This window comes from Mixophyes fleayi, chromosome 1 (genome assembly GCF_038048845.1).
Source record: "Mixophyes fleayi isolate aMixFle1 chromosome 1, aMixFle1.hap1, whole genome shotgun sequence".
In the NCBI taxonomy this organism is placed as follows: Eukaryota; Metazoa; Chordata; class Amphibia; order Anura; family Limnodynastidae; genus Mixophyes; species Mixophyes fleayi.
Genome location: NC_134402.1, coordinates 162,512,057 through 162,524,726, shown reverse-complemented (window position 1 = coordinate 162,524,726; position 12,670 = coordinate 162,512,057).

Genomic DNA, 12,670 nt, shown 5'->3' with positions numbered 1-12,670 from the left:
AACTATTTGAAGTCTTTTTGGAGCAGGGATATCCAGAAGAGCTGGTCCAAAAAGCCTATACTAAAGCCTTGGATACAGACAGGGAATGTCTTCTAACCAAACGTTCTAGGGAGACTGATCCTGATAGATCTGTAGTTTTTATCACTAAACATAACAGCTATGCTAGTGAAATTAGACGTATTATCACCAAAAATTCTGCTCTTTTGGAACTGGATGATTGTATTGGTACATATATTAATAAAGGTAGAATTACAATTTTCAGAAAGTCTAAGAATCTTAAACACAAACTATCTCCAAGTTTCTACCAAAACTATGTGGAAATTAAATCATCAGTAACAAACCCCCCCTTAGGACGTTGGTTAACCTCTAGACCCAATGGCTTTTATAAATGTGGAAAAAATAGATGTATAACTTGTCTATTTGCTGACCACAAATGTACGAATTTTAATTCTTTTTCAACCAGTGAGAGTTTTGTCATTGAGAAAGTTCTAGATTGCTGTTCTGTTTATGTGATTTATCTTATAAATTGCCAATGTGGGATCCAGTATGTGGGACGTACTATTTGCACACTCAATGTACGTTTTTTAGAACATCGCCGTAATATTTTAAAGGGTATCAAATCACACAATTTATCATTGCATATTAATGAATGTCAAAAAGGTAAATTGGAAGGTCTAAAAGTTCGAGCAATTGAATAGATCAATTCAACTATTAGGGGAGGGGATCGTTTTAATAATCTCTGTAAAAGAGAAGCCTTTTGGATCTTTAGATTAAAAACATTAATGCCTTTTGGACTCAATGATAGTATTGAACTTAACAACATTTAGAATATTTTGATTCGGGCCGTGTATCATCTGTTTTACATCTTGTAAAAAAAAATAATTTACCCCCCATATTGTACATCTGTCATCCTATCTCATCTCTCCATATTCAATTGATCCCTTTTAGAGGTGGGTTCACACTTACTGAGTTGTTTATTTCACATTTAGGTTTATTCTATGGCCCCTACTCTATAGGAGGCCATAGTGATCCCTACCAATTAGGCTATCTAGCTTCTATTCAATCAAGCCTTATTCTTTGTTCAGTTTTTAGGTGGAATGATCTGTGGATCATGTTAGGTTTATCTATATGTATAAGACATGGGCAATTTATCTATGTTTTTATTCTATAGAGGCAATATATTTATATATATATTTTATGTGAAGATCTGTCATCCGAATATTTATATTTTTTTATTATTTTCATTATTTATTTATAAGGATAAGCATCCGTTGGACTTGGCTCTTTTAATTATTGAGATCTATACCACTGGAGATCGTATATCTCCGTGAAGTTTGACAAATTGGTCGACCGTTTCGGATTACTACTGACGATCACGTGACTTAATTTGGAAGTTCGGCTATCTCCGATAAAGAAAACCCAGTTGTCGGACATTTCCGGAAAGTCAGCTGTTGATCACATGACTGACCTCATGTGACCGTTTGGATGTATTTAAACCAGCGCGGCTGTACTCTATTATTATACTTTCCTCTGAAGAAGCGGCGGGATGCCGAGAAACGCGTTAGGAGTGTTACATATTGCAAATTTCATCAGGTACTGGCCAGCCCAAACCATTAGCTGCTTTTGGATCCTTTCCGGGACCATACTTACGTTGATTGCTGTTTCCATTTTTACTGGAGTTACCAGAATATCTTCATGATGGGAGCTTGAGATCCACGGACGAGCATAGTGAAGCTAAGTATCCATATTTATAGTTCTACAGTGCTTACCGCATTTGTGTTTGAACCTTGGACTTTGCCTAAGCCAGTGAATATTGCCATTGCCGACCAAATACCTGATTAACTAAATATCGGCATTAGAAGATATAAGCAATTATTCCTGCTTTTTGGGGCGCATAACATCTTTTGTGGATTCTCCTATAATCATGATGCAATTAACAGCCTTGTTTGTTAGCGCAAACTGACATACTATCCTTCTGCCATCTGGACTGATATCGGGGTCCATTGTACCTCATTGGTGGATTTGACTCAGAATTACCATTTTTGTGCACCATTCCATTCCCGGATTCAGCTCATTAAGATTATAACCTCAGTATTTATTATCAAACCTAGATTGGATATCCAACGGCTATAAGTTAATATTGCGTCATATGGTACCATATGCTAATTAATTTGGCCACATCTTGTTCCAACCATTGGTCAGTTTTATTATATATTTAGCTTTTTGTCCAATGTGTCAATAGTCTATTCAGCAAATTGCTTATCTCATATTGTATTTGTACATGTTAATTAAAATTGTATTTTAATGTACTTGGTGCTTTGCGCTCCTCTCTTTGTTGGCAAGTTTTATTTGAATACTTGACAGATCCAGATTCTGTCTCAGAAGAGCAGCAGCCCAAGTTGTTGGAAGGGTGTTTGCAGCGCCTTACAGTTATTTTGTTTCTGTTAATTAAAATGAAGGATAGTAGTAGATATAGGGTAAAAATAGGACTGCAATATTGGGTCTGGGGGAATTTTCACAATTGAAACAGATTGGCGGTTGCTTACTCTGGATCAATTTCAAATATAAGTGCAGGATCGCTGGAAATCCAAAATAGGTTGAACTTGATGGACTGGTCTCTTCTTTTAAACCTCATAAACTATGTTACCTCAAGACAAGGTCAGAGATGTAAGGTTTAGCAGCATTAAAAAAAGCTACAACCGATGCTTTGCTGCAGTTTTGAAAACTGGAGCCCAAGGGGTAAATGTATTAACCTCCGGTTTCTTCAACCCCCGTGAGTTCGGCGTCTTCGGCGCTTAAATTTAAAGCGGCGCTGCCTTGTAAAGGGAAACTTCCCTTTACAAGGCAGCGCCGCTTTAAATTTAAGCGCCGAAGACGCCAAACTCGCGGGGGTTGAAGAAACCGGAGGTTAATACATTTACCCCCAAGTCACACACTTACAGCTATTAAATCAATTTCAGTGCTACTCCTAGTGGTTGCTAAAAAAAAAAGCAATTCTACAAAAATGGACATCCTTGACACCTCAATTCCTGAAAGAAGTCAAAGGGGCCTCCATTCCCTTAATCCTGCCCTGTTCGTAACCCCCGCCACCCTCCCAGTGTATTTAAGTAATGTTTAATAAGATAATCTGAAACGGCACCCTGAGTCCTGCATGTTTTTTTACAGTTGGTTTGGCTTTCAATTGGTTTTAGTTTTTGCATGATACAGCATTTAAATAATTATTGATACAAAAAGGTGACACTACCTACGGGCTTGAGTAATTAAGGAGAACAAAGCATAAAAAAGTAGTAGATTTGCACCTTGGCAAAACCATGTTACTTTGGAGAGGGAGGTAAATTTAAAATGTGGGGACAGATTTATAGTTGCGATACTGTTGTACTAGATTATTTTGTTTTTGTAATGAAAACACATAATGAAAAGATTATTTAAAAAACAGACAAACTACCAACTGTTTAAGGAAATTAGAAACATACAGGAGAATGATAATAGAGGAAGTTGCATTTAAGTTTTGTATTTGGCTAGCTTGACTTTAAATATACATGTACATAAGCAGTTTATTTTCCCCTCAAACTTTTTACATGGGCTCCATTCACTACATAGTGAGCAGAGCACAAATGGTAAATGTAATAGATATAATTGATTCCATGGAGATTAAGTATTAAGTAACCTAAATGTTCATAGCATATGCATAATCAACTGTGAAGTCAATAGGCATTATTATCATCTGTCTTGCCATTAGTCGATATTGCTCTATAAAGATCAATAATCTCTTGCTTTCTCTGTATGGGTAGCATTATGCAAGTGAAACATATTGGGGCAGAATTGTTTGCCTGCATTATTATTAAATTTATTTATTTATTGATAAGGTGCCACAGATTCCGTATGCCGAATACAGAAGCAAGTAACAAATAGATGAGGTAACACATATAAGCATACTTGCCAACTCTTCCCGAATGCCCGTGAGACTCCCAAATTCTGGGTACGTCTCCCGGGAGAGCTGACAATTCTCCCACATTTGCCCATTTCCTAGTGAAGTGGGCAGATTTGAATTATCCAATTCGCCTGGAATTGCATCATATTGGCCCGCCCCCTGTGCTTAAATAACGCGTTTGCGTCATTATGTCACAGGGGGCAGGGCCAAAATGACGCAATTCATGTAGCCCCGCCCCCTCACGCCCTCCTCTATACTAAGACTCCTGGAGGCCAATCGGTAAAGGTTGGCAAATATGCATATAGGTTGCACAGATGAGTGTGAGTAATGTTATGGGGACGTGACATGACGAATGAGGGAGTCAAACCGTAGACAGACATGGGAAAATAGGTAGCGGGGATGCTGCCCGTGACAGCTTACATTCTAGAGGGAGGGGTGGTGAGAGACAGTAGGACCAACTGGGAAGAGATGGCGCTGGCAGACGAGGAAAAGGAGGTGATGGATAGATTGGTTAGGAGGTGGTAGGATAGACGAGCTTAAAAAAAGTAGTTTTAAGAGAGCGTTTGAAGTCAGAAGCAGAAATGCTAAAAGAGCGTCCAGACAGGTAGGACGCAAACCAGTAGATAGCGGTTTCGTGAAGACCTAGGGAGTGAAGGTTGGTGAGAAAAAGAGAATGATTGATGGTGTTAAAAGCAGCAGAGAGGTCAAGTACGAGAAGGGACCTTTGGACTTAGCTGAGTGAGTCATTTGTTAGTTTAGTGAGGGCAGTTTCAGTTGAGTGAAGGATTTGGAAGCCAGACTGGAGAGGGTCAAAAAGAGAATGTTGTTCGAGAGTTTTAGAAGCAAAGGGTAACAGGGAGGAGCAGGGAGAATTCTAATGGGGCGTGTTAAGAGCGTTTTGTCGCTAACCAATAACGATTGTCGAATCTCGATTTGTGTTTCCAACGCACAAAGATTTATTCTCAAAAAGTAGCAGGAAATATTCAAATGAAATTATAATAAGTACAGCCGTTACTTATCGTAGGCGCTCTGGATCCAGTGTACAGTCATTCAATCCTGAAGTCTGGGGACAAGATGTCTGAACACTAGATGAGGAGCTGCTGCTTTTATGCACACAGAAATACAGTAAAACAATGCAGATGGTATAGCTTGCTTCTATTGGTCCAGGTTTCAGGAAGGTCCAAGGGGATGTCAATCATTGGCTAGTTCAACCTAAAGAATCCAAAGGAGGGGGTCATCTCTCCAGGGGGTATGCTCCGATCTTCCCGCCAAGATTCCTTAGTCTTAATAGTTCATAATTCCCTATCAGTCATAACTTGCGTATGCACTCTGCGATTCCTTCGCAGAGCAAACCGGACAGTAGCAAATGTAAAGGGGATTAATATGATACCACACATCATATGATTCCTTCAACCTGTACCATATGTTTTACTGATATGCATATAACTTATAATATTAAACATGAATACTACTATATTTCGACATAAATGACTATGTGTTGCAACTACCATTAATGTGTACTATTTTACAAGTGTGCGTGTTTGTGCGAATGTATGCAAAAGACTAAATACTGTTGTTGCCACGTGTTGCAGCTGCGTACGCCCTTCCACGCCGTAGTGTGCCGTACGCATCTTTTCAGACAAAGACAACCAAGTTTCTCTTAAAAGACTGTTTTCCACACTTCAACACAGTAGGAACACATCTGACACATAAACCAATTGCTAAGATGACACCCAGTATAAGGAGGAGCTTACCTACACTAGCAACCATTTCCTGTACCCACTCCCCCAGACCGGAGAACCATTTCACAGAGTTCAACCATGAAAACCAACCTGCCACCTTTTCCCCGACCTCATATAACGAAGAATTATGGTTCCTTCGAAATTCCCATTTCAGTTGCAGAATTTCATCCATCTTCCGGTCTATAACCTCTTTAGGGTCATCCATGTTATTGGTGATGTACGTGCAACATTTGACCCCAAACTGGGTGGCCAATGTCACACAGTACCCGCCAGTAATAGAGGTGAGATAATTTAGTACCAGTCTATGTTGCACCAACTCCTTCTTGTACGCTTGTAGCTCCCTTCCAGTATACCTGAAAGTGTCATCATACATCTCTGTGATATTGTCTATTAATTTAACTAGGTCTTGAATATATTTAAAGTTTAATGTTCCCCGAGCAGTCCTGGTGAGTTCTAGAGCAACCATAACTTGAAAACCAGTGGTCTCACTAATCAATTTTGTAGCTATGGGTTCCTCACCAGGAATCATATTTCTCTTGCCACGGTGTTCGTACTGTGTGTCTATGTATGGTGGTGATGTAGTCTTGTGAATACCAACCATTTCTTCATGAGTAATAGTCATGATTTCAGGAACCAGTTTAGCTAAGATACACAAGCCCTTGGAACTCGGAGTCACCCAGGAATAAGCTTTTCTTCCACAAACAAAATACACATCATCAGGGAGAACATAAGGAACAGTATGCCCATTAATTATATCACACAGAGTTTTGATAAAACTACCCATGCCCAGTGTCTTCATTTGCTCAAGACACGTGTCCGCATGGATGACATTCTTACAATTATCTATAGAGACTTTTCCAATGGATACTTTCTTATGTTTGGTTATACGCCCTAATTTGTGACTTCCATCAACATTCCTGCCTATTGGTGACCTTGTGAGTCTACCTCTAAAATGAGTGTGGCGAGCCATTGTCTGATCTGATGGGTCAGCTTCCCAATTCTCCAGACGTTTTGCATGAGAGATATTCAGGCACAGCAAAGATCTGTCTACAGAGTATTGTCGAAGCGTTAGACTAGGGGACCTAGTGTTATTGTACCTCCCTTCTATGGGCCTCCCACTCCTCAATTCGAGTACTTCGGAGATGTTTAAAGGGAATGGCACTAGTCCTATGTTATGCTGCCCCTGTGGCACGTGAGAGCACACCCAGCACTCGGTTTGCTTTAGCACCTTACCCACCAGGGAGTGATAATCCTCCAAAGGATGCCCGCCTAAAATTCAGATTACCGGTGGTCTGGCATCGCTGGATGCATCTCTCTTCAACTAGGGAGTCACAGAACTTGCAGATACAATACTCATCAGAAAATAGCCCCTCAAACTGCCTCCGAGTTCCTGAGTTAGCAGACCTTTTCATAACCCCTGGACCAAGCTTGATAATTGGCTGTTCTGAGTATTCTAGTAACTTTTCCTCGACCTCCATTTCAACCGTATCACTGCCAGAACCTTCCTCTGTCCTCCATCCTCCTTCACAAAAATAGAATGTCCTGGAAAAAGTAAAAACAAGGAAGATCCTGGAACAAAAGAAAAACAAACACCGCCACTCCATCGCTGGAAAGATAGTTCTGATGCAACGTCTCTGGTTCAAGTGTCTCCACTGCAGGCTTTAGGTCTCCCGGAACAGATTTACGGGTGACAGATCTGTGTTGTCAGTGTTGGTTTTATCTTGCACCTTCTCCGGGTTACTGACTCTCCTGCAGTGGGTGGAATGGACCCAAGTGTCTCTCTCTGCAACCTTCAGTGATGTAGTACTGGTCAGCAGCACTTGGTACGGGCCTTCGCAACGGTCTGTTAAACAACCTGAACGTAAGAAATTGCGGATCATAACATAGTCCCCAGGTTCAACATCATGACAGTTCGTTTCTGGCATACCAGGTGACAGCATTTTTAGTTTATGTTGTTGTTGCTTTAGCTGTCTGCTCATTTTTATAAGATATTGTACAGTCACTTCATTATTACACTTCAAGTCATCTTGTGGACTCACGATCAAATGAGGTTGTCGGCCGAACAGTATCTCAAAGGGGACAGATTAAGAGGAGGTCTAGCAGTGGTTCTAATGCTGTGGAGAACAAGTGGCAAAGCTTCAGGCCATGCTAACCCAGTTTTAGCCATTACCTTACCAAGCTTGTTCTTAATGGTACCATTTACTCTTTCCACCTTACCACTGGCTTGTGGTCGGTAAGGGGTGTGAAGCCTGCTACAGATTCCCATGAGTTTACACATATTCTGGAAGATATCACCAGTAAAGTGGGTACCCCTATCACTTTCAATGATTCTAGGGATACCGAACCTACACACAAAATCTTGTACAATTTTCTTTGCAGTGAACACAGCAGTATTAGTAGCTGCCGGATATGCTTCTACCCATGCTTTCTGCATGTCTAATGTCTGAAAAACCATTATAGTCTCGGTCGATACAGTCATAGGTTGCCCTGCTGCCCATTTAGCAGCTTCGTCTGCCCTGTTGTTGCCCAATGACACCGGGTCTTCTTCAAAGGTATGGGCTTTGCACTTTATGACGGCTACCGTTCTGGGTAACTGTATCGCTGTCAGAAGTCCTTTTATGTGTTGTGAGTTTGCCACTGGCGTACCTGCTGCTGTCGTAAAGTTTCTAAGATGCCAAAGGGCCCCAAAGTCATGCACTACCCCGAAGGCGTACCTGGAGTCAGTATATATATTGGCTGATTTACCCTCTGCCAACTCACACGCTCTCCTTAATGCTACTAGACTAATAAACGATAATAATAATACTAGTTCCGCCACTTGGGCTGAGTGAGGTGGGCCAAGGGGTTTAGCTTCTACCACATCCTGATCATCTACAACAGCGTAACCAGTACATAGCTCTCCTGTCTCTGTCTGTCTATGACAACTTCCGTCTGTATAAAACGTAAAATCTACATTTTCTAAGGGGGTGTCACGTATGTCGGGCCTTGCAGTAAAGGTCTGATTCAGGTGTTCCATACAGTCATGCGTGTCAGTACTCTTGCCTAACTCATCATCAATCAGGGTCTTCTCACCTCCCACCCTTTGGGTCTCTAGAGACACATATGGAAGGTATGTAGCTGGATTTAAGGTGCTACATCGTTTGATGGTGATGTTTGAGGGTGCCATCAGGGCTAGTTCCCACTTTGTGAATATAGCTGAAGAAACGTGTCTGGTTTGGGCTGAATTTAACAGAGCTGATACAGCATGGGGTGTATAGACAGTTGAATTATGTCCTAATACTACGTCTTCGCTCTTACTTACCAGAAGAGCAGTTGCAGCTACACTTCTGAGACATGTTGGGAGTGATCTTGCCACAGTGTCTAATTGTGCACTGTAGTATGCTACCGGTCTGCTAGCGTCACCATGTTTCTGTGTGAGGACACCTGCTGCACAACCATCAGCTTCCGTACAGTATAGCTCAAAAGGCTTTTCATAATCAGGTATTCCCAATGCAGGTGCTCTAGTCAGACTATCTTTGAGATTAAAGAATGCTTGCTCTGACTCTTCTGTGTGTACGACACATTCTGGTTTTGAGGAAGAGATTAGCTCCTGCAATGGTAATGCCAGAATAGAAAAACCTGGGATCCAGGATCTACAGTATCCACACATCCCCAGGAAGGTACAAATTTGCTTTTGGCTCTGCCGCAGAGTCATGTGTTGTATGGCCTCAATCCTGTTGGTTGTCAGGTGTCTTAGCCCCTTTGTGAGGCAGTGTCCTAAGTATTTGACCTTAATCTGACATGGCTGTAATTTATCCTTTGCCACCTTGTGCCCTGTTTGTGAGAGATGGAGCAACAACAATTTAGTATCATGTAAACATGACATAAAAGAATCAGAGCACAGCAACAAATCGTCCACATATTGGATTAGAACAGACCCATTGTGGGGTTGAAAGGATTGTAAACAGTCATGTAAGGCTTGGGAGAAAATACTGGGGCTGTCAATGAACCCCTGGGGTAGTCTGGTCCATGTGTATTGCACTCCCCGGTAGGAGAATGCAAATAGGTATTGGCAGTCAGGGTGAAGAGGGACTGAGAAGAAAGCAGAACATAGATCATTAACAGTAAAATGACTAGCAGAACGGTGGAATCTGCATGAGGATGACAGCTGGATTCGGCACTACGGGGAATTGGCTCTCAACAACTTTATTAATTCCCCTTAAGTCCTGGACTAATCTATAGCCCCTCCCCCCACTCTTCTTCACAGGGAAAATTGGACTATTTGCTGTACTGGCTGTACGAATTAAAATCCCTTGTTGCAACAGCCTTTCAATAACAGGATATACCCCTAATTCCACCTCCGGTTTTAATGGATACTGTGGTATTTTTGGAGCTATCCTACCACTTTTTAGCATTACCATGACAGGGGCTACATTTGCCATCAGTCCAGTGTCCTGTCCATCTCTGGTCCATAGTGAACCCGGTATTTCCAGCAACATCCCCTTTACTTGAGATGGACTTTGTTCTATAACAGTAGAGTGTAACATTAACCTTTGAGGGGTGTCCAATATGTCCTGTACCTCATGTGCGACTCTCTATGGTATATCTAAGAACACACCGTCTGACGTACAGTATATGACACATCCCATTTTACATAACAAGTCTCTCCCTAGCAAGTTAGTAGGAGCCGCTGCAGCCAAAAGAAACGGATGTTTAGTATGCAGGGGCCCGATAGTAACTTCTGTGGGTTTAGTTATAGGATAATGTAACACTCTTCCCGTTACCCCCACAGCTGGAATAGTCTCACTGGTCACCTGTAGATTAAAAGGAGAGGTTATCACAGATCTGCCCGCCCCTGTATCTACAAGAAAAGTTTGTTTCCTACCAGCTATGTCAACTATCATTGTTGGTTCTTCTCTCTGACTCTCAGTTAACCTCACTGGCTGTAGACTACAGGTATGACTTGACCTCTAGCGCTGACTATTGCTTTCCCGCGCAGCATTTGCTGCTATAACATGCGCGGGCAGGTATGAGTCTTCTAGTCTATGTGATTCCCTCCTTGGAGGATATCTATGTGGCCCTTCATTAGACTTATGTCTTCCCTTTGTACAATCTTTCTTCATATGTCCTTCCTGGTTGCAATTATAACATCTCAACATTCTACGTTTCCTGTCATGTGGGTTATATGCTGATGGTCGTGTATGCATTCCTTCTAATGCCTGTATACTCACCGTCATCAACTTGTCACTCTTTTCTTCCCTTTTTTTAAAAATATTTTTGTCGTGTTCCACAGCAATCTCCCTAAGAGAATCTACAGTGCTGCCCCTCCAACCAGGTGTTGAGGTTTGTACTCTTGTTTTTAAGTTTTCCTTTAAGCCATCTATCAGTACTGTTACTGCTACTTCCCTATGATGTGGGTTCTCCCTTATATCTGATACCTCAGTAAACTGTGTCATTGATGCAAGAGCTCTGCCAAAATAGTCTGCTGCAGTTTCACTATCTTTCTGTTTTATGGTGAAAATCTTACTCCAGTTTACCACTACTGAAAAATAGATGGCTAAATGTTTGACAATTTGTTCTATATTTTCTTGATTAATCTCATCCGTCAAGGTGCCGTCTTCATCCAACAAACAATCTTTAATAAATTTTTGTATGTCAGTATTGGGAGGAAGACACGCCCTCAACACTACACGCCAATCCTTATTGGTTGGTTCGTGTGCATTTCCTAAGTCTTTAACAAATTTCTGACACTTAGCCAACTCTTTTCTAGGATCTGGGAATTCAGTCATAATAGAACGTAATTCTGATCTAGTCCAGGGACAATGCATTGTAACATTCTTTAAAGGAACTACACCATCCTTGTCCGCTTTCCCATTGGGAACTGATATTGTGCGGACTGAATACGCACCCACTGGTTCACTGTCTTCAGAAGACACCACAGTGTTTGCTGTTTCAGTATTTTGAATGCTATCACTCCTAGTGGTCACACTACTCTCGCCTATCTCAGCCATTGCTCCTTTCCCATACTTACGCTGAACCTCTAGCATATTAACAGCATGAGCAATGGCTGAAATTACAGTGGGTTCATCTTCATCTTCTGATACACTTGTTTTAAACTGACATAAAACAGGATATAACTTAGCAATTTCTCTTTTTTCAGTTTTAATAACGGCTGTACTTACCCCTCCCGCCACATATGGTGGCGGGGGCGAGTTCGCCACGTTTCTCAACGGCTACTTCCGCCGCACGCGCGCTTTTCGCCACGCCTACTTCCGCTGTGCATTCGCTACTCTGCCACGTGTTACCTTCCATTTGCCACAATTTCAAACAATCATTATTTTTATTTCTCACTTTCGTTGACTTAATCAACCATACTTTATCTTTTACAGTATTTAGTACCTCTGCATTAAAACTCCCTATTGTTGGGAAAGGCCTATCACAATCTTTGGTCATCTTGACCCACGTGTCGCAATACGCAGTTGCGTATGCACCATATTTCTTACACATAAGAAATCTCGCTGAACCAATAGGCCCTTCCTTAGGCAGTACCTTGGCCTTCTCTAGCGTTTGCTTAGCACCCATGTTGAACAATAGGGTCCCAGAAATATCACAATATCCTGCCACAAAATAGGGTTCCAGAAATAACACAATATCCTGCCACTAATTTCAACACTACCGCTAGAGATATTTTACTGGCCCGTGGACGTATTTGCTACAAGCCGCGTCCACTCGCTTCCTCTCGTATTAAACGAGGACACCTAATACAGAAATATCAATGCGGACTAAAGGGTTATCAGCTCCTCGATCGCCCCTGACTCTCCAACAAAATCTGTTGAGTTTATTACAACTGGTAGCATCCGATAAAGTCAATTACCAGCCTTACCAACGTAATTCCTCCCCGTTGCTCCCAAGTCGCAATCACGGCTTTCCTTGCCGTGGGGTGCAATCGCAACGCTTAAAGCTAATCTGTAAGCGATACGATTACCCTTGGGTGCACGTCGCAAAAACTTATTCAGTT